Source organism: Apteryx rowi, unplaced genomic scaffold, assembly GCF_003343035.1.
Source record: "Apteryx rowi isolate R43461 unplaced genomic scaffold, aptRow1 scaffold_12, whole genome shotgun sequence".
Taxonomy (NCBI): domain Eukaryota; kingdom Metazoa; phylum Chordata; class Aves; order Apterygiformes; family Apterygidae; genus Apteryx; species Apteryx rowi.
In genome coordinates this window covers 892626-914110 of record NW_020447419.1, presented here as the reverse complement: position 1 = coordinate 914110, position 21485 = coordinate 892626, and the positions used below count along the sequence as shown (strand labels likewise).

Sequence of the window (21485 nt, the reverse complement as noted above, 5' to 3'; positions counted from 1 at the left end):
ATCTTCACTTACATTATCATCAAATGGCAGCAATGATAAGTTCTTTACAGAGCCTGAATGTATTCTGGCAAGGGGGAAAGCACTAGGAAAATTAAAAAAGAGATACCATTCACAACTGCAATTGCTTGCGGAGGCAGTCAGGTAAAGCAGGCACCCAGACACTCTGGAAAAAAATCACTCCTTGCCCTTGTGTCCCACTAAAACGTGTAGCCAGGCAGATCACCGAAAAACCAGCTGACTGTTTGCTGCGTGTTTGTGTTACTTAAAGAAGTAGCTGGTCCCCGGCCCAGCGAGAAGCTGGCAATAGGCCAAGGAGCGAAGCCTGCAGAGGAAAAGGTCTAATTCTTTAACGCAGTTCTTTAAGGCTCTGCAAATCAGCAAGGGCTGCCAAATAAAACAGGAGACGTAAAACACTGGCACAAACGGGAGGGAAAAAATTAGGTGAACTTTTGATTTATGTGCTGGATGAGAACTTCTCCCTCGAGATGCCTTTCATCTAAGGCTTTTAACAATTTGTCTCATCAAGTGAAGACAATAAAAATGGCGCTTGCAATTTTTTTTTTTTTTTTTTTTGGTTTCTCTTTGCCTTCCTGCTGGCAGACAACTCTGCAAACTTTGCTCATGCCAGCTGGCCAAGACGCCGCCAGCTACACTTTGTATCTGGAGCTCGAAGTGTCCCCGTGTCCCTCTCCCAGTGATTCTGTTCCTCCGTGAAACCCGCACACCTTACTGAAAGAGAACAAAATCAAACAGGCAACAACTTGGTCGTGGCGAGGACCCAGCATCACCAGGCCATATTAGTCGACTACACAAATCCTGATGCAACTAACAGCTGAAGCACAACCTAACTTGGTGCATCCTTGGGGGCTGGAGCCATTGCTCCAGGTGCGATAAGGACAGGATACTGCGCCATGACAGCCACAGAGGAGGACRAGGGATGGATAGGTGAGAAGAAAGGACAGCAAGCAGTTTGCCCTGGGAAAGCTATAGGAATTTTGAACAAAAAACAGGTATATATCTGAAGAAAAACCGAAGCATACGAAACGGATGGAGAGGTGGACCACCTGCACACTGATGTCTGGGGAAGGAGCAGGACTGTTTTGCTCATRGCAGAGGTTGGAGGTTGCAAACTCACAGTCACCAATGCCCAAATCGCACCCTCCATGCAAGCTCCTGCGCTACCCCCTTTCCCGCAGGGCCCCTGACCCTCTGCAAGAACACGTTGCGCTCTGCCTCCACTGCCAGGATAAGCACCTCACAGGCTCYCTGCTCTTGTGCAGACCCAGACAGGCTTGCTTTAATACCTAACCACAACCGATGGCATGACAACCATTGAAGCAAGGCAAGAAACCTCCCCCATTTCAGGGTCTGTGATTTAGGGGGCTGGTAGCAGAAAGCAAGCGGCTCAGTAACGCAGGGCACAAGCCTGGAGTTGGGCAACATGGATTTTCTTGGTCCCTTGTTGGGACTCGCTTACCAGACCAAGATGCAAGGCAGAGACGCTTGGCCCCTTGCAAGCCGCTTTTGCCTCTTCTTTCAGCAAAGCTGGGGAGCTTTCTGCAGTGTTTCAGCGGTGGCTGTTTGCTGCGGCCTGAGTTTGGAGCTGAGCTCAGCTGGAGCCAAACCACTGGAAGAAGGGGAGATATGAACTGGTTTAAAAAAAAGCCCCGAGATGGCATTTTTACAAGCATTTCATCAGGAGATTTTGTAGGAAAACATGAAGAGAAGGCAGAGAGGACTGACAACACGCCCTGGGCCAGAGTCAGGGATTGCTAGCATGTACCACACGTTCTGCTAGCCATTTCCAACAGGATTTTGGAAAAGCTCAGGAGACTGCTGTCCTAAGGCGGCCAAAGGAGTGTTGCATGCAAGTGAGGACACGCTTGCCTCAGTGCCTTGACATTTTCTAATGTCCTTTCTCAGGGCACAGGGAGAGAGGACTGTTTCTCCAGGATATCCTAACTCACCAGGGTACATCACCAGGGAGAAAGGACTGGAGGGCCTTTTTTCCCCCCCCCCCCTCTTTTTTTTCTTCAAAGCTGAGCTAGTCCATCACAAGGGTACAAGCACTGATTTAAACCAAAGGTTTTTTGGAGCAGAACTGTCTTTTTGCCCTTCCAGTATTTAACACATGGGTTTCTGCACTGGGTCTGAGGTGCTCCAGTACTGCCGCCCAAACAGCAGCTCTCCGTTCCTTTCCTGGGACAGAGCCACGTGCAATGACTGAAGTTACACCCAAGGCCAAATACAGCTCCATTAAGAAAAGCACAAAGCAGAAATCAGCTTTGCTGACAGCTTTCAGACACTTTCCTTTGCTAATTACAGTACAGGGGAGCAACTAGTGCCTCTAGAACAGTTTGGTTTCCGAGAACAGCGTGTGGAAGTGCCACATTTAAGATACATATAGCAGCCTGGCCAGTTATTTTTGCATTAGTGACTCTAGAGATAAGGGACCTCAGTTTTTTTATCTCTATGATTGCACTATCAGTAGCAGTCTTATCTTAGTTTTGAGGAAGTTGCTTAGGTCTCCCAAGCCTGCACTGTCTTAGAAAGCAGCTGGAACTTTCTGGGCTAGGCAGAGGCTTTTGGACACAGCTTGCAGAGCTCGTTAGGAAGCTCTGAGCTAACACCCAACCCACCTAAGCAATTTAGAAATAACAGGCATTTTGCTGAGCCCAGGCAGCCCTGCAGAGCCTGCCCATCACTGTCTCAAAGAGGAAACCTTGCACCTGCATTGCATGGGGTGCTGCCACATGAAGGGCCCCGACCTCCTGGCAGCAGCTCAGCGTAAAGCTTTGCTTTTGGCTGAAGCCGCTTGCCCATGCGGCCCACGAGGCTGGTGGGTTACAGCAGAGGTTTCTGCGCCAGCACAGGAGAAAGGCTTGCAAAGGGCAGGCATCGCTGCCATCTGAAAGGAGCCCCCAGCCCAGAGAAAAAGCCTGGCTTTAGAAAGCAATGGTTAAGTTAAAGACAGCCTGTACAGCCAACCCAAGGTCATAGCAAAGATATCACTTCTCCCCTTGATCAAGAGCAAGTTTCTCCCTTTCTTCCTGAACTGAGCTAGCTCTGCCTAGAAGAAAGTTTCTCTGATGACAGCAGCCTCCCAGCTGCCCTACCAAAAGAGAGAGAAAGAGCCCTCTCTAGTTCAAATCATCCTCAAAAAGGCCCCCAGAGCAGCAGAGAAAACCCTCTCCATACCTTCACAGCAGAAGCCTAAGCCCACCACCTTCCTGCCCTTACATACCCCAGCACCCAGACGCGAGCAGGCAAGCCAGGCCACCCCCATCACCTCGTTACCCCCGGGTAACGACCCAGAGGGCTTGCAGCTGCGGGAGGGCAGATTTCAATGCCCAGCCATGTTGCTGAGATACATCCCCCTAAGCCCTTCTATGCTTTGGTCCCACCTGCTTATCTGCAAGTCTGACAGCCGCTGCGAGCGCGTCCCAGGTTTATCTGGTTTTTTTGGCAACACATGACTGCCGTGGGGTTTTGGGGGGGTTGTTTCATTTTTCTCCTTAGCAAGATGCCCTAAACCTTCAAAGCTACCAGTGAGCAGCAATTCTATGTTGTCCGGCGTGGGGCTCTTTGCAGCACGTCTGCTCTCCCCTGTACTGGCAGGCAGGCAAACACGGAAACGAGCTTTTGAGTGCTCAGAGACGCATCAAGCTAAGGGGTTTCCTACAGATCAAATACTCAACCCAGATTTTGCAGACGTCCCAGGACAAATCTCTTTTTCGTCTTAGCAGTTTGGCCTTGAATGTCGCACTGCTATTTCTGAACCATGCTGGAAGACACTGGATGTTTTTTGGCTTGCTTACAAGAAAGAGCCTTTGTCTGAATTTCACCTAAATTTGCCCGTTCTCCTCTGCAGCCTGATGTGCAAAAAGCTGGAGATCTCCTTTTTCAGATGTGATTCTTCAGCATTTTCTTTCGCCTCTGAACCTCTCACATGATTGTGCTGGCACGGCAGCCAGAAAAGTTTAGTCACGGCGTGGGTCCCTCCTGCGCCAAGGAGGACAGCAATGAAAACAACCAAATCCAGAGCTAGGCGACGGAGTAAACCCTGGCCCAGAGCTAACGAGCTAGAGAGGCATGGCAGAAGGGGGAATTTAGGCAAAGGGTCCAGGCAAGCAGGAATTAGCTGCAGGGCTGTCTCCTCAGTTAAACAAAAAGAACCTCCATTTCCAAAAAAACTTCAGTTTTCTGGCCAGCAAGCAAATCGGAAAAATCCCACCCAGTGAGCGCGCATCCACTGAAGCTGGGGCTCGGCCTTTGGAAAGAAGTGTGGGCCTTATCGAGTGTTTTCCCAAAACACGTGAAAGCTGAGCTCTGCCTCAAGGAAATGGAAACGAGCCTTCCCTTCCCACACCGGCCGCCTGTGCCCACGCTGGACACCTCGTCCCTCGCCGCGCGCCCTCCCCAGCCTTGCCACCGCCCCTCGGGAAGCCGTGCTTCAGCCCCTGGCCCTTCCAAAAAGATGAGTCAAGCCTCAGGAAAATCCTGCTGTTACCGTAAAAAGGCACATTTTTTAAAAGAAAAATGGGTATTGCCTTTTTCTCACTCATTCCTGTGGTTTTTAGAGGGTTTGTGTTCAAGCTTTCCTGTGAAACCAGGCGGACCGGAGACTTCCCGAGCCTCAGTGAGCTGGGATTTCAGGGCAGACCTCGGGACTGCCAGCTGTATGCTAAAACTGGGCAGTTCTGCAATCCTAGTGACTTCTAAGGCTTTCACTCCCTTTTTTCCTGTTCTTGAAAGAAAAGAAAGAAAAAGAAAAGCAAAAGAAAAACTATGCGATGCTTCCCTTGGATTTAAAGCAGAAATTCTGGTTAGACTGATGATGCCATTTGAGCCATTTTCTCCAAGGAGCTACAGTTAGGGCTCATGAAAGGTGCTGGAGCGAAGCCCGCTGTCGAGCAAAGGCAGCCGAAATTCAGGCCTCCCGACACTAAACCTCACTCCTCCACCCTTGCAGAGGAAGGGGGATCTGCAAACACCCTGGCAGTGACGTAGGACCCCCCCATCTGGCTGGGATAGCCCCCCAAGTCCCTACGTTGCAATCTTAACGGCCCCCCTCTATTAGGACCTCACCCAATGACCTGAGAAATCAGTGGAAAAGCTCTCATTGATTTTTAATGGATAACGTCTATCAGAGTTCATGGGAAGGCTCCTCAGCAACTCAGACGAGCTTTTGGGGCAGGCCCATCCTTCAGCCAGTGGCATGCACAACCCCGTAGCGCAGTGCTGTCCTTGGCCGGGGCGCTGTGCTGGAGGACACGGCTGCAAATGCCCATTGCGTGGCTCAGGGCAAGATTTCATCCCTTCCTTCTGCTGAAGAGAAACCCTGTATCTATACATACTCGCATATATATGCGTTCATCCATAGACTCCAGTAATCAGGGTCAGATATGAATGGATGACTGCATTCACTATTTTGGGAACAAACGTCCCCGTTCATGATCCTTAGTACTAAAACAAAGAAGTGTCACAATAATGTCAAAGCAGCCGTGTTCTTCCTATTTCTCCTGACATCTCCTGACACTGCCACAGCTCCTTCTCTTTTCCCCTCCTAGCAGCAGCCTGACCTGGAAGTGAGCAGAGAACAGGCGTTTCACCAAAAACCACCAAGACGTGGCGAGAGCTGTATATTGCTCATCCTCATTCATTCTCCAGCTCATTTTCATGCATGCCTTCTTCATGGCAGCTAGGCAAGGCTTTCCATGTGAGCTTTCCAAGGTTTTCTCAAAACAGGCACAGAATAAGACAGAGATACCCAGGGCTTGAGCGAACATTTTCATTTAGCACAAAAAAGGCTGAAGTAATAGGTAAGAAACTCTTCCCTGGCTTGTGTGTGTGTGTGCTGGTGTACCTGGAGGCATGCGGATGTGGGGGGCGGAAGTGGGGTCTTATGTCAGCTCCTGAATATAGGGGCTTTGGCTTGTTTTTCTTTTCCAAAGATGCCTGTCCCTCCAGGCCCAGTGCTACCAGTTAGTGCATGGTGCTGGCACACCATCCCAGGTCCTACACAGTGTTTGAGTTACGCTGGTGTTAAGACACAGCCACGCGCTCCATCTGCAGTGATAGCTGCAGACAACGCTCCACCAAAAGCCTCTGCGGTCGCTTGCGTTAGCTTGGACCAATCACCCAAATCAAGGTTGGATCAGTTCACTGTGTCACTGCCTTGAGTTACAATGATACACTTGAGCTTATTGATTTTATGCTCCTGCCACTCCCAGGCTCATGAGAGAAGCTGGAGGACACCCACAGCTGTAGCTACACGTTTTTCTTAGCCAAGCTTCCCATACCACGGTTGTAAGTCCAAGGGGTGAAATCTATTGCTCTTAAAAGGAGTCACTATTCTGCCTTGTAGTATCAGGTATCTGGTTCACAGCAGCAGAGAAGCATGGTAGGGCTCAGACGAAATGCAGGACACACAAATGGCAGGCAATGGAGAAGCGCTCATAAGAAACAGGAACCCTGTGGCAAGGCACATAAGGAACAATATAAACCATGTGAGCAAAGAAGAGGGAATAAATCCACTCCAGCGAACTACGATCCAAAATGATGGGCAGCAAGACACAACAGCTCTGCAGACACAGTGCAGAGCAAGAGGTGGAGAGTGGTGGCAGCATGAATAAAATCTGGTCTCCACAGGCCTTGGCTGTTGCCAGTAATAAGATTGCAGTGAGCTGCTTCTTTTGAAGATCTCCACTGAGCCGTGGACCACAGAGGGTGAAATTCCAGAAGAAGTAAGAGGTGGCTGAGACAAAGCAAGCCTTGGCAAGGCTGAGAGCTGGTGTGGTGAACAAATATAAAACACCGTGCTGAGCTAGACAGCAGGAACAAACAGTAAAACTCCACATGATGCATCACCTAAGAGAAGAGTTCTGTGGAAGGCCCTGTGAAGGCCAAGACAACAGGTTGGCACATACTGTCAAGGAGGTTTGGGGAAGAAAATGTGTGGGAGAAAGAAACGTCTGGAGAGGTGAGGGCAAAGTCTTAATGGTGGAATGAATGTGGAGATAAGACAACAAAATAAGAGCTTGGATAGGTCAAATGGTTAAACTGTGGGGAATTTCATAAGGAAGGACAAGGAATTCAAGTCCCTACTCCTTAAATGGATAAAAATGCTCAGATTCATTGGAATCAACACTGGGACAAATGTCCCCCATGGGCTCTGGCAAGGCAGACAGCAGCATGACTGATAGATGGCTGTGGACAAGATGCTCCGCCAACTTCAAGGATATCTGCAAGGAACTAGCCTCTAGAGCTACTGCTAACCAAACACAGTATCTAGCTCAACATCATATCTGTAAACACCCTCATAACATCCTGCCTCAATCAGCTAAGGAAAAAATAAGAGATCAAAATTGTGGTAGCAGAACATGACAGGCACCTCAGGCTTCAGGTAGGTAAGGCTGCCCAAAAACCTCAGAGAAAAGGTAAAAATGGCCAGAGTGGTTAAAGCAAAACATAAAAACATCTGCAATCTCGGCACCCCGAGGAGAGAGGAAAGTCAGCTTCTCTGAGCTGCTGCTCTGGCCTTGATGGACTACTTGCAGGGTGAGAAGTCCCACGGTACATTTAGTTTTCCTCCACTGTCACCCATCAACCATTTTCCCCACATAGCAGAGATGGCTCCTCGTCTGTTCTCCATGATTTAAGAAGAGATGTTATCTAGGGCACGCTGTTAAATTGCGCAAATAAGCTCCCAGTACGTGACTTTCCAAGTTCCCACTTCAAATGTCTCCTCACGAGTGCGAGAGGCCGCAGCTCACAAGCTGCGCAGTTGCATCCTCCGGAGGGTTTAGACAGGCCTGAAGGTGAGGATCTAAGCACAGGAGTGCTAAAAACACGACAGATACATTTGTTAAGCCCTAGGGAGTACCAGAGCAACGTGAGCAGCGGCTGTCTAATGGGCTGAGGTCGGATGCTAGAGAACAGTAGCTTCTTTTCAAGAAAGATACACTATTTAGGTTGAGGTCTATTTACTGGCAGTTAGAGTTAAATCAAGGGAATTTTATAGGGTGTAAGGTCCCTGGTTATTTGCCATGAGATCATGAGGTCATGGGATCTACGGCAAATAGCGTTCCTCTCCTTCCCTCGAGCATTACGGAGGCCTGCAGTGGTGAGGGGCACACTGCAGATGCTACTGTCTGCTTCTTGATTTTTCCCCTGAGATAGTCCTGTGCTGGGAACAATGTTTTGGGATATTTCCACTTTCAGAAATGAGCTGGCATTTTGCTTTTCTGCAACGCCTTCTGCTGTCCACGGTACTTTTAATCTTCAGCAGATCTTGCTGTCTCCTTTGCAGTCAGTGATGGTTGCTCAGAGGACAGCCTGTTGAAACATTTTAAATGGGGGTCAAATTCCAGCGAGTGTCTATGTATCATGATGGGGCTTTTTCAACAGAAAATTCTGGGGTATGACTCCACAGCCTCCTCCTCCACACCAGACACTATGCAATCACATCCTGTAGACTTGTAATCAGTGCTAGAGGAGTAGCCAGGCTGGGTTCCATTATGTGGCAAATACTGTTTATTTGAACAATAAGAGACAGCCTTTGCCTTTGCCTTCAACCTAAATAGAGAAAAGACATTAGTGAAGCACGATTCTTCCCACTTGGAATATGTAAAGCAGGCATGGGAAGAGGAGAGAAGAAAAGCAAGGCCATGCAGATCCTTAGAATTAGCTTTATAATCATGCCTACTCAGCACCTACCCTGTAGCAACCATCCACCTCATGCCTAAAAAACATTAGCTGAGCTCCCGGGTATGAATTCAGCTCTCCCCACCCAGTCCTTGATTCTCTCTGCTCTGTGTTCGGAGCTTAGCAGAGCATGTTCGTCACAACACCACCGCAACTCTCCATTCCCAAATTAGGTGCTCTCACGCTCACCTTTTTCTTTCTATTGCCTGTAAGTAGAGGCAAGCCTGGAATGTGGCATAAACCCTTTGGAGAAAGGCTGCACTTTGGATGAGGAACTTGAGCTACGTTTCAGTCCTGTTCCAGACAAATGAAATCCTGCGCTGGACTGCTTTGGTCCAAGTCATCTCAAGGTCTCTCTTAACCCTCCGTGTTGATATACACCAAAAAGTCCCTGGCAAAACCAGGGATCAAATTTGCACTGTTGCTCTCCTCAACCAGTTTTTCTTCCCTCGGAGTTGGCTGGTTTCAATGTTAATGTTTCTGCAGTTTTTGGCTTTCAATTATCTCCACTGAATTCAAATATTTTCAAAAGAGAATCATCAAGCAATAAAGCGAATGCTGACAATCTTGTAACTGAACCTAAAAATCACTTGAATTCCATGAAATGGAATCCTATACGCATGAGTAATGCTGCATTTTATCACTTTTCACTTCAGTATTTTTTTCCAAACTGCTTTGTTTCTTTGCCTCAAATCAAGTTCTTGCCACTGAAGTCAATGGAAAGAACGGTTCAAAGCTGTTGGAGGAAAAACTGTATGAGGACAAGGTATCTGAGTACTCACAGAAATGCAGAATACATATGCTTCCAAAAACATCATCTTACTTTTTCTGCCTGACATTCCATTTTCCCTTCTTTGCTGGAGATCAAAGCTGGCAGGAACAGTCTCCAGGCAAAAGCTGCTTTTAGAGTGTTCCTGCATCAGTCCTTACACCTGCCATTCTGTTTATAATTATTTTCTTCATAGTTAGGGTGAGCAATTATTGCCAATGTGTGTGAAATACTGCTTTGCATCACTTATTAGCTATTCAGTTACATGGCTTTGTTTTTAGCTGGATAACAGATATCATTTAAGTGATCAATCGCAGAACACAGGGTTTATACAGACAGAACTGGTCTGCAGACAAGGACACAGACAAAAACCCATCCCACTGAAGTCTGAGGGACAGCAAATAACACAAGAGTGGGGATGTGTTTGATTGACTACTGCAGCAACTCACAGTGCAAACAGAGATGTATGAACCAGGTAAACCACATGCGCAAAGCCACCAGTCCAGGCCAGCGCAGCCCAGCCCCTTACAGCTTTACTTCACCTAGGACACAGCCAGATCATTTTTGCTAGCTGTTCAGTTCATTACTCTTCTGCTTTGCTTTAAAATACTTCTGCAGTGATGCTACTGCAGGGCTGAGACAGAAGCGCCCAACCTTGCAGAGCCCCCAGCCGGCTATCAAGACCGAAGGCGCTGCAGCAGAAGGTCCCACTCATCTCTGCAGTCCCAACCCCGTGCAGAGTTTCATCACGAAAAGGAGGAAAGGGGGTCTGTGGCAAGGGTTTCCATCTACAGACGTGACTCACCACAACCTGGCTTCGATGCTAACGGCAGGGCCCAGCTAGTGTTAGACCAATAAACCAACCCCAAGGAGCATTATGTCTGGCAGTCCTTTCCTCTTGCATTGGATTAATTGCCACCCAGGGCTGCCCCAATGCCGTTGGCACTTGGCCACCTGCTGACATAGGCCTCCAAAGGACACACTTCCACGGAGAGCAGGAAAGCCTCAGAGAAGTGCTGCTTTTCTTCCTCTCAATAGGGAAGGAAAAATCACTGCATCACCGGAAACTGTCCAGCAGAGGATGTGGCTTCCAGGCCAGTGGGACTGTAAAGCATCTGAAGACTTGTCCATCAGTTGACTTGCTGACGGGCAGATAGCCATAATGAGCTCCGGAAAGCTAGCATTCAGCCCCACACCCATAAGGAAGAAAGATTAAAGGACTGTAAGCTTAGGGATCAGGGCTGTTTTGAGGTAGGACATGCACACTTGGACCAAAACACGCTCAAGACAGTCGCTTTGATTTCTCCTTGAATGCATTAATAGGCAGAGCGGAAATATCTGGCGTTCAGCTGGGACAACATACAGTACAGCTGGGGACCCGAGAGGAATCTAAGGTTTTCTAAACTTCTTCGAACACTTCCTCTTTTTTTTTTTTTTTTGTTTCCTAAAAAGTGTTTCTTTTCCCATGGAGAGATATTAACTTCATGATGTAATGACTGTGGTGAGGGCTGTACTTTAAGTAAACAGGGATGTGCAGTCACAGAACTATGAAAAACTATGGGAAAAATATCTTTGTTCATTAAAAGTAGCCCATTCTCACTCAGCATCGTAGAGAATTGATCTTTAAAGCCAAACTTTGCCTTCAGACACACACATCACTCACCAAAATTTGCAAGCATCATTCATATGCACCCAAATAAAGCATTTTGCACGGCTTAAAACCTTAAGAAGTTCTACATGGCTTTTTCTATTCTTGTACTTAATTAAAGTACAAGCCAGCTGCTCAGAGGCTCCCAGCCCACAGAAGTACCAGGGAAAAAGAGTCACTTTAACCTGCCTTGATAGTGAAAAGACCCACAGGAGGTGAATATATTTGCAATTTTGGGGCTTGATTCATAACTCACAGATAAAACTGGGAATTTTTGTAGTGTACTTAAAGAATTCCAGGTCTGGAGGTTCACAGACTAGGGAAGCCTATATCTGTGCTTCCACCAGAGTGGGACTAGGGATGTCCAGTGTCCACCAGTAGTTGCTCATTCCCCATGCACCCACCTCAGCACTGGCTCTTTCCCAGTAAGATCAGGAGCCTAAAAAAGCTCCTAATGCTCTTTACTTCCCTGTGCGTCGTGCTGGACCAAACCTTTACCGTGACAAATGACTGTTCAGAAATACAGTCTAATGACAGGCTAAGTGAATGCACCAAGCTTTTGGAAAGAGAAATTAAGGTGATACAGCAACCTGCAGGGATCCCAGAAGCTAAATACCCACCTACGCTAGGCATGAGGACTCCATCTCCAGCCTACAGAGAGAGAGAAGCAGCTGCACAGGGTGAGTCAGCCTGCCTGAGGATAGGTGGGAGGGATGTATATTTGAACCAGCTGTTCCCATGGGAATGCAAACCCCACTTTGCTATTTTTTACATTTTAGCTGAAGATTACAGCATTTTCTGGATGACTTTTGCCCTCTTTTGCAACATGTTCGGTTTCTTTGGGAGCCTTCTGGAAGAAAAGGCCCCTATCACTGCAAGCCATGAGTCACATGGAGGACTTGGAGGCCCCTTGGAGCTGGGGAGGTCACAGTGCTGCTCATGAGTCTGAAAGAGCTGCAGGCGTCCACGGGCGCATAAGTCTATGCAGCAGTTGGGGGAAGATTGGGAATGGTGACCAGTTAGGCCCCGAGCCAAACCAGGATGAGGTTTTTGCTCTGTGAGTCTGAGGACCATGTCCAATAGCTGAGGGAGGAACGAGACAGTAACATCACCAGGATGACAGCACTGGAAATTGCTAGTAAAAGGCACAGGGCCAATGGCGAGAAAAGAAGGGAGAGACTCCCCAGAGAGTACATCCCATGTACTGTCTTCCTGTCCGCGAATATTTATTGGACATTCAACAGGCTGGTGCCAGTTCAGGTTTCCCAATATGCTCCTTTTTATTCCTGAAGAACGCCGCAGACTTCTCTTCATTAAATCTCTCTTGACAAAAATTACAAGTTCAATTTACATGGAAATAGTGGGTTAGAGGCTTCAGGGCACACCGAAGCCTGCACACAGCATGTATTTTGCAAGGGTCCTAAGGCTCAAGGACCACACAGTTGACCCAGTGCCCATGTTCGCTCTTGAAGTATTTCAATTAGATCCAAGACTTTGAGACAAAGCCAAATCCTCCAGCTTTTATCTGGTGAGGCAAGCTTTTCTGCTAGAGTTCTCTCATTTCTGGATAACCTTGCTGGAGGCCTGAAAAACCTGCAAGCAGCTTCTGCTGCCCACAAGGTCACGTCCAGACATTGGGACCGGGCAGCACCACAGCTGTAGAGTAGGATGCAGAAGGGAACAGTGAGCATTACAGGAGAGCTCTGGGTTTGGGGCTGCGCAAAAAATGTCATTGCCAAGAGCTGAGCAGGTCTCTCCATCATTGCTGGCAGGCCTCGCACCAACAAGCGGCTCAGGACTATTGAATGACAAGAGAGAACAAACCACAGCCTTGGGTGGGCCGTGTGAAATGAAACTGTTGGCCATGATCAGCTTCCTTGCCTCTGGTTTCCCACCCTAGCGTAAACAAGTAAACACAGCAGCAGTAAATGGCTCCGCACAACGTATTGCCTTGAGGGGACTATGACAGGTCACTGCTGTTGAGCAGAGATGACCTCCTTTGTGTGCAGCTCTCCGCATCAGATAAGGCAGATATGCAACTTGGTGGCACAGATCTGAACAGAGATTACAGCTGGTGACAGCCTCACAGAAGAGGGGAACCCAGCCCAGAGGGTCAAGTCCTACCCACTGCCAAATATAATGGGCAGGCTTCCCAGACCTCTGACAATAAAAACGCTAACAATAAAAATTATTTTGGTTGGAGAATACAAGGACTGGAGTCTCAGTTGTTCTCCAGAACCTCACTGATTATTTAAACTGCCACTATTCACCATTTAATAAAGCGGGGATGTGGAAAAAGAACCAGATCTAAAGATGTATAGAAGGGCTTTTCTGTGTCTTGCAGGGAAAGATGAAGGGAACCCTTCATCTCACTTGCAGCCACGTGTCTAAAAGTCTGGCATTTGTTCGGAGCTGCACATCTGACCTCCCTGGATGGAGAGAGACAGGCACTTCAACAGGACCGCCCCATGCAGCCTGAGGCAGGACACACCTCCTGAAGGTACCATCTCCTCCACCGGCTGTAGCAGGGTGCACAAGCTTAGACTACATGACTGATTTCTAGATGTCTATGGCTAAGCGAGACAAATCCTGCCCCAACTATGGAGAATGTGGAAAATAAATATACATTAAGTTAGGAAGGCCTTCAACACATTCCAGGGAGATTCATGTAACTTCATTTTCCTGAGGAAGGCTGAGACTTCAAAGCCTAGAGGACACTCAAAGAAACTTTTCTATGCCAATTAACATGCATGGAGCAGGGAAGAAATGTTTCTCCTAGGACATATGCAGCTGGGACTGGGGTTAAGATTAAGATCTCTTTCCCTGGAATGGCTCCTGCCCACTCAAATTATTTCAGGGTCACTGAACAGCGATCAGCACTGTTCTATCTGTTTTTCAGCATAAGTTATGTCTCTCCTGAGACACAATAAAGGTATATTAAAAACGCAGAGTCTAAATTTCAAAAGTTCAGAAACAGAGTGACTTTGGGGACCAAACTAAGACTTTGAAAATAAAAAGGTTGTGAGTAAATACAAATTCAATTTTTTGTTCAATTTCCTTCCTTGCCTCAGGGAATAGTATGGGTTGAAGCAACCATATTCTGCCATTTTCCCAACCGTAGCTGCCATTTCTCACAGCCCATATTTTCCCTCTGTGCCACCAGCAGCTACTTTGGCCAGACAACCAGGTCATAGTCATTTTGACTGGTTCCACAATCTGCTGCCCCAGGCAATGGCTTACTTGGCTTATACCAACAACCAGCTCTGGCACGATGCCTCATTCCTGTGAGGCTTTGCCCTCAAAATCTAGGCAGTATTAATCTTCCTGGCATGTAAATGCACAGCTATCTTTTTTCCCTTTCCTAGGGAAAAAAAAAAAAAAATCAAATACCATATGAAACACATTAGGATTGTAGTCTGGTTGACTTCTAGCCAAAGGCAAATGAAATATTGAACATTATTGTTACTTGAGTATTTTAGTTATGTGAGAACAGTATAAAGAACAGCAAGATGAGGTCAATTCAGCATTGCTGTGGCATTGCAAGAACTGCTTGACAAAAGCTTGGTCTAGTTATTTCAACGGCATCGTCGCAGACAATCGATCAGAAGCGCCATTTGCAAAATGGTAGCGGGCTAACTCTCACGCTGCACCCCCAAGAGCTACCATGCAGGGAGACCTTACCTCACCGATTTTGTCAAATCCCTCAGCTGGGTCCCCTGAAATTTCGTGCTACTCCTGGAGGTGAAGCTATCACTGACTGGTTCCAGGCCATGGAAAGCATCTCCCTTCGTTGAGGGCCCACATGGAGGATTAATTACCTTGGACTCCATTCAGAAGTGACATATGAACCTCAGAAAAACAAAAAAAAGTCTAAGACTTTTGTATTGACTAACAAATTCACCTCTGCTATGAAGCCATGGGTACCAGACAAGATATCTGTATTCTCTCTCAAAAGGCTGTCAGGTGAAACTGGACACACTTCAGGAAGAAGTAATTTTCACCAGTTTAAATTCTTCTAAATTCACTGAATTTTCCTGCTGCCTGAATACGAAGGTTGATATTACTGCAGCCTTCTATGACACTGTCCAATTTTAGCCCTTATTACTTGATAAATATAAACAATACCAAGTTCTTCTCATGTTACAAATGATTCTGCTACTGACATGTCAAAATGCTGTCACAAATCTAAAAAAGGACACCAAACATTTAAATACAATGGTTCTGGTTTTCTTTTCTTTTGATGGAAAGTATATCAAACACAATAATTGTCCCTGGATACATCTGGGAGCACGGGAAAGATGCAGAGAAGTGTTTTCCTGCAATCCACAAGCATAACATAATTCTTTCCAGTTCAAAGCACAAACTGCAAAGTTAATACTAGGGTTCTCATCAGGATAAATTAGGTTCTTTTTCCTCTTTTCTTTTCCTTGGCTTTGAACAGCAGCTCTGAAGAGACCAGAAGTTTTATTTCAATTTTTATTTACTTATTCTTTTAGTTTTATTAACAGCATCCTGCTTCTATAGATTTGCTCTGACCAACATATCAATGGTGTTGTCAGTGCAGGAGTTATAACTATATCTGGATGCAGGACCTTCTCATGGGAAACTTTATTTTCCTAGAAAGCTCACCAAACGCTGCAAAATACATGAAGGAAGGAGCTGACTCTGGCCCGAACATTTGGCAGGTGAGGACTGAACGAAGCAGACCATTGCAAAGCTGTATGCTACCCAGTTATCTTAACAGCCTGTTTATTTTAAGCCTGGGTGACTGCAACATGATGAAAGGCTGCAGACTGGACCATATTGTTCATCTTGTAAACAGAATTAAAGGCAAACCTTTTCCTAAGATCTTTTACTCTCTCAGCATTTAACACTCCCGGACAAAGCCAAGCCGTCGCAATGCATAACTGTCAGCCTGCAACGTCCCCAGCCTCCTGGATCCCCAGCACATGGGAACCTGGAATTGACACCAGGAAAGCCTGAGGCACATTTCCTGGAATAAGGAATAGCTGTTTAAGAGGCTATTAAAACCCTTTGAAATGCGCAGCCCCAAACAAATCACGTCACAGAGCAGTCCGCCTGCAACCACCATCGGCGTAAATCTGTTCTACAGTAGGGGCGACGCTGTGCGCCTATGGAGTAGCACGCCCTCCGGGTCCTCGCTTGGGACCGTGGGCACGTCTCCAGAGCGGGCAGGAGCTGCAGTCTGTGTTTCAAGCCAGACTCCGCTGCACCAGATTCCTGCTTGGGCATACGGCACACGTCGCGAGCCCTGCCCTTCTGTCGCAATCCGACTGCACAGTCCTCGCTGTTTCACCCAGTTTCACGCAGACCGAGTAGAAACATTTGCTGGCAGTGAAATGAGGCTATCCTGCGGCGAACCGGAGTAGAGGCCAGACATGTGGTACGAAGATGCTCTTATCCACCTGAGGAGGACCATCAAACTGTAATTGTCTGATTAAATATTTTATTACTCCCCAGGTTGGCTTTTAAATTTGGAATAATTGTGGTGGACCACTAACTCTGAGCAAATCCAAAAGATGCACGTATTAATCATCACTCTTGGGATAACCCTCAGATAACAAAAATTCGGGATGGGACAAAGCTGTTGAGAAAACAATTTTAAGCAGGAACATATTGATTGATCTGTGGTGTTAGAGCCAAATATACTACAAGTTTCAAGAGAGGGAGGAAAAGTTCTGCTTCCTCAAGGACACAGCCAAGCTTTAAACAAAGGGACAGAGCGGTTGCTCCTGATGGGACTTGACAAGGCCTCTCGTTACAAACGGCTGGGATCTGGAGAAACTATCAGCCAGAAAAAAATGGGAAATGCAGGCAGCACCCCATAATGCCATCAGGGAGCTGCCATGGGTCCTGTTGCCAAGGCGTGGGAGTGCTGGGATCAGCGTTCGTGGTTTGGTCTCTCTCCGATTCCCTGCACAGTCTTTGGAAAATAATTCTGCTCTCCATTCCTAAATTCCCCAGATGTAAAATAGGAAAATTAATAATATCTCTCCTGATTGTTTTATACTATTACATTGGGCAGGGCTCTTTTCAACTTTGTGTAGCGTCCAGCCTCAGAGTCAGTTAAGGTCCCTGGATGCTACTGAAATTCAGATATATTTAATAACTCATACAAAAGTGGCAATATTAAATTACTACAGGTTCTTGCGTGCCAGGCTACATGGATTCATGAAATAATGATGGTTTATAAATTCTATAAAGGGACTCTCACACTACTGGAGTGAGTGACAGAATAAGGAAAATTAAATAGAAATTGCACATTGTTGAACTGTATCACTGAATTGCTTAAAAAACATTCAGAATTATCAAAATAGTTTTCTTTCATAATGCTGATTTTTTTTTTATCTGACAACATAAAAGCTCTCCTCTTCTATGATGTGAAAATGGTTTGTTTCAATAACAACGAAAAATGAGATCAGACTAAGGCATGATTAGGTCCAAAGGACCCCACGTGCTCCACAGCTTACCAGGGCCCTGCTTCCTGTCCGGAGGCCATCTCTTGCTAATCTCCAAGACCATCCTCAAAGGGACAGCGTAAGCATCCCAAAACAGAGTCATTCCACTGGCTTGGGGTCAGATTTGCAGAGAGCACATGAAATCCAAGGCAAGCCCTAGAGCATTTCATGGAAAGGTTCCCACTGGCTTTAGCAGGCCTTCATTTGGTGTTTTGGGCGGTTCTCCAGATCAGAGGTGGGTCTGAGCGACACGATAACGTTCCCTGCACCTCTGCGGCGCGTGGCTGCAGGCGGGCACAGGCGGTCCTGTCCCCGATCTGAGACAGGGAGCTGGAAGGCACTCCAGCATGGCATACAAAGACAGGGGTAATGCAGAGGCTATGTTGTTTTTGCCTTTGTCATGCAAATACAGATCATCTCCCCAAAGGCTTAGCAGCTTGAAACAGCTGTGCAGCTTCCTAAGACAAAACCTCCGGAAGCTACAGCACTGCAAAATTTCATAAATACTACACCCTGGTCTGTTGTCTTGCATGTGTATATATATATATATATATAATTTGTTTGCCCTATACATTCTACACTGCAGAAATATTTTCTATTTCCTGGCAAGTGGAAATCATTAATGACTTCAGAGCCAAAGAAGTTCACAGACCAGATGGTCTTGCCTTGCTTGTAAAATAAATAAATAATCAACCAGCAAAATTCACAACACCTGTTCTGAGTCCTATGGCCAGCTCTGTTATTGAGAGCCCAGCGGTCCAGAGGGACCCAGCTGCTGAACGTACACACAGTGTCCCAAGACACGCTGTAGGCTGAAATACAACCTTCAGCAATCTCCCTCTCTGAGCAGAGACCGCCCCACGTTTTCTGCCTATGTGCCTGGCTAATTCGTGCTGCGCAGCAATGCTGTCCTTTCGCCGTATGTTGGAGCGTTTGCTGTATTCCCCTACAGCTCTGGCAATGGATTTGCATGCAGTTCAGGGATGCTTCATGCTCTGCTTGGTACAACACGCGCCAGGCTTTGCAGCTTGACAGCATGAACAATTCAGAGTCAAATCCTACCTTCTCGAGCCTGGTACAACTGTTCTGACTGAAAATCCAAAGGAGGAGGAACCGGCTGACCCTGAGCGGAGACTGGAGGACACGCACCCGCTCTCTCTCCTTAAAAGGGATAGCACTGGAGCAGACGCAGCAAGGTCAGGTGTGTTAGGTGTTGTACAAGAGCACAAGGAGAAACAGCTTCTGCACAAAAAGCTTACAATCCAAACAGCTAAAGAGAAAAGTATTATTCCACTTAACTGCTGGAAAACTGAGGCAGATGGGGGTATAAAAGACAAGCCTAAGGTCACACGGAAAAACCTCTGGCTGAGTAACGACCTGAACTCACTGTACTGAAAGAAAGCCCAGCGTCCCGTCCCAGCCCATAACACTATCTCTCTGCCTGACCCCCAGCACAACTCCCCCACCGGATCTGTCCTGCTAAGGATGCCAGCAGCGCTGGGGAAACATTTTCCTCCTGGAGAAGAAAATAAAGGGTGGGGTGAGATGAGACTGACTATGAGGGAATTGGGGATTATCATCATCATCATCATTGTGGGGTTTCAGACTTTTTTTTTTAAGCCGTTGGTCTCTCTCCATTTTTGGCTTTGCAGATGGAGAACTGCAGCTATCACCAGGAAAAGTTTTCCCTGGCAGTTTGATTGCTGCCCTGACTCTGACCTCTCTGTGATACAGAACTGGGAAGAGAGAGGAGCCAGCAGCTGTGAGTAACATGGCCAGCTTAGCTGTGGCCTGATAGCGCACACCTGAAAACAGGAGTTTCCACAACAGCTAAAAGTTTTACAAACCAACAATCTCTGGGCTCTCATCCTTAGTTCTTTAATTCCAGATCTTGGGAGGTAGCTAAAACAATAATAGAAAGGACGCTGTGTCTTTTAGATATTCTTTCCTACACACCTCTTAGATTGGAGGTCTGAATGTTCTCACTGGGTCTCAAGCCCAAAGACATACCCGGTTTGGCTTTAAAACCTGCCTCTGTGCCCCTGGTTCCAATAGAGAAGAGAGGTACCTCCAGTGGCAGCTTGGACCCCTGTGGGAGGCTACGTGCCTCTCCTTCTCTGAATGACCAATAGAGGACCTGGCTGACCAGGACTGGGTGATTCTGGGTCCTACCTTCTGAAGATGATGAGCTCCTGCTCATCTCATTAAAACCCTCCTTAGAGAACTGGCCCCTTTTAAGAAGGCACCTAAAGGTGGCTAGAAGAGCCTGCCCTTTGGCACCCACAATTGACCTACCCTCCTGTGCCTTCGAGGATTTGACTCAAGCCACAAAAGGCGGCAGGAAACTCTCCGTTGACTTGGGCTCAGGTCCACGTACTGTGAAAGCTTTCAGGGTTCGAGCTTTGAGCACTGGCAAGGAGCCCAACCTGGCTGTAACCAAGGAGCACAACTTCTGCCCAAGGCAGAGACGCAGAGACTCTTCCCCTGCTCTGTGCTTCACCTGCCCTGCCGCGTTGCCAGCACCAGAAGCCACATGGAAACCGTGCTCTAGGAAGTGGGACCCCAAAGCCATTCTGCTCTTCCACCCACTGCTAGCCTTCTCCTCAAGCTTGAAAAAGACCTCTTATTTCTATTTCTTGTTTATTTTGTAATCAGTGTGCTCTTTGAGGGCAACGGACTGTCTCTTTGGCCTTGCTTGTACAACACCGAGGGCAGTGGGGGCCTGGCCTCGGCAGAGACCGGTGGGTGCTATCATTACACGACAAATAACCCGAGGAATCCTTCAACAGAGCCAGTATATAGTATTTGCTCCCCAAGTCCTGCAATACAGTAATGCCTGTTAGGGCTGCTAGCTGTTCAGACTGTTTTAACAGGCCTGGCCGCAGAGATCTTTTACCTCAGGGATGCCACATGTGTTCAATCATCTCCCAGTAGCCACCCCCAGTTCTCCCAACAGCTGCACACACAGGAAAATACCCACAGCCATGAGTCAAGCAGCAATAACAGTTCAAAGATCCCAAAGTCTAATTTCCTCTGTCATTTGGGGCTTTTTCCTAAGCCTGCTGACTCCCTGGGACTCTTCCCACTGACCGAAAAGGTCGGGATTGGGTAAGTGCAGTTAGTCAGGGAGTCCATCCCCACTAGCTGCAGAGACGCTAGCTGTATGCGGTGCAGCAACGTGGCTCTTTGAAATGGCTTTGCTGAGTCCCAAAGTTAAGAGAGACTAAGAAGGGGAGAGACCTGTTTTTTCAGAAGAGACAGGTGTCTTCAGAGAGGTTTGCTCCACTCCTTCCCAGAGAGTTGCTCCCCATCGTCCTTTCTGCACCTAACCCAGCTGCCCTAACAGTCCTTTTACTGGAAGTCCTACCCGCCAGCCCATAAACAGCCGTCTTTCCCCAGAAATGAAGAGTCACACATGCCCTAAATCTGCCATCTCCCTGCACCAGTGCATTTGTTAAAGAACAAATTCATCATCCCTCCAGGCTTCCTTTTTCCCCCGCTGCCGCATCAAGCCTCTTAAGCCTTGCCCTCTCCATCTGAGACCCCTTCTCTACAGCAGTGAGAGCCTGTCCACCCTCTCCCCCCCTTTCTGGGTAACCCTGCCCCATCCTAGGCTCCCCTACCTCCCACAAACACCGAACAGCTGTGCCCTGCCTGGGAGAGGAAGCAGGAGAGGGCACAATGTGGTACTGCCTTAGTGAGCAACACTTGAGGGCTTTGGCTCATGTCTCCTCAATGCCTCCTCCTCCACTGCAAAGCTGTTTTTATGGGAAGAGAGTTCCTCTAACGCAATACAAGTCACTTCTCCCTTCCCAGCGTGTTTCTTGAGACAGTGCACATCTAAGGCACTCGTCTGCAGGACAAACATCTTGGGGAAGGGCAG

At 47.4% G+C, this 21485-nt stretch overlaps 1 long non-coding RNA gene across 1 annotated transcript in view; it reads right to left on the bottom strand.

Annotated features, from left to right (window-relative positions):
- LOC112976512 overlaps nucleotides 1-21485 on the bottom strand; it is a 33411-nt gene that overhangs the window by 3104 nt on the left and 8822 nt on the right. The window contains exon 2 of the long non-coding RNA XR_003257049.1: nucleotides 1478-1627. This is a non-coding gene — a long non-coding RNA (uncharacterized LOC112976512). The remainder of the gene's footprint in view (nucleotides 1-1477; nucleotides 1628-21485) is intronic.